Source organism: Arachis ipaensis, chromosome B09, assembly GCF_000816755.2.
Source record: "Arachis ipaensis cultivar K30076 chromosome B09, Araip1.1, whole genome shotgun sequence".
NCBI lineage: Eukaryota > Viridiplantae > Streptophyta > Magnoliopsida > Fabales > Fabaceae > Arachis > Arachis ipaensis.
Genome location: NC_029793.2, coordinates 124,369,186 through 124,370,998, shown reverse-complemented (window position 1 = coordinate 124,370,998; position 1,813 = coordinate 124,369,186).

Sequence of the window (1,813 nt, the reverse complement as noted above, 5' to 3'; positions counted from 1 at the left end):
AAATAATCCTTATCTAATTTTAATTACAAATTAATCCTTTATATATTATTTAATTATAAAATCTATTTTTTATTTTATAAATCATTATTTTATCATTCATCTATCATGTTTATTAATAATAAAAAACTAAAACAATAATAAATTAGATCTTCTATTAATCGTAATAAATATTTTGCAATCTTAATCGATCATAATTTTATCATTGATCCATTACATATGTATTGGATTGGAAAAATTGTGTTTGTTAGAAATTCAATCGATTGGAATTGATACACAATTGATTGAATTTTGCAAGGCATGTGGGATGTTTCTTTTCAATCGATTGGTCATATTACTCAATCGATTAAAATTATCAAAGCAATCTGGGTTTAGTTAATTCAATCGATTGGTTCTATTACCCAATCGATTGACTTATACTATTAGAATGATATACGAAAGTTTAATTGATTGGTATAATAATACAATCGATTGAAGTTTTACGCGACTAATGGTATTTTTCAATTCAATCGATTGGTATGATAATACAATCAATTGAATTTTGATATGTGCTATATATTAAGCCTGATAACCATCTGTATTCAGCCTCCCTCCCTTTTTTAAATTTTATAACTCCATTTCTGCATAACATCTCTTCTCTCTCTAAATCTAGAAAACTTCTCTCTTTTTCTCCAATATCATCCACATTCACTCCAAATTACATACATATTATTAATTCTCATCCAAATTCCTACAAAATCCACCGAACCAATATCCCCAAAATGACTCGAACTAAAAACGCAAAAAGAGCTAAGGTTGAAGGTGAAAGTTCTGCATTCACCAATTTATAATCTTAATATTAAAGAAAAGATAAGATTACAGTATCTAAATCAAAATAAAAACTTAAAAATTGAAGATAAAATTTTAAAGATAAGATAAATGGATAATAAAATAATAATTTATAAACACAAGTAGAAAAATTGAGAACGGCGTAACATATAACGTAGTGCACAATTCAATCGATTGGATAACACAACCAATTGATTGAATTGTGAGACCTCATATTGCTTTGAAGCCTTCAATCGATTGGGTAACATGAACAATCGATTGAATTAGAAAAAATCCACATTCTAATCATCGTTTAATCGATTGTGTAAAAGTTACAATCGATTGATTTTTTAGAAAACCATACTATCATCCAACATTCAATCGATTGTTATGTAGAAACCTGAGTTCCAATCAATTGAATTATGGAAAATTTGAAATTCAATCGATTGTTTTATTAATCCAATCGATTGATTTTATAAGAAACACGATTTCACAACCCTATATTAATGTAACCGATCAAAGATAAAATTTTAATCGATTGAAATTGCTAAAAAATTATTATTATTAATGGAAGATCTAATTCATTATTATTTTTATTTTTTATTATAAATGATAAAATAATAATTTATAAAATAAAAATAAATTTTATAATTAAATAATATAAAAAAGATTAATTTATAATTAAAATTAAATAAAAATTATTTAACAATTATTAAAAAACTTTAAAAATATGTTTTATTATAGGACCATTTAATAATTCAAACACCATCGAATCCGGTGTCTTGTTACAAAGTTGCAACAAAAAAGTTTTAAAAACTTACGGAACAGTACTAAAGCAACTTAACAACATAACATAACCAAGCAATAACAACAGTCAAAAAATAAAAATTATAGTCAAATCTAAAATAAAAAAATTAGTAAAATAATAAAATAAGACTTTAATCCTCTTTAAATTAAAAAAAATAATAATTACAGTAAAAATTATAAATTTAAAAATAATTAAAATATA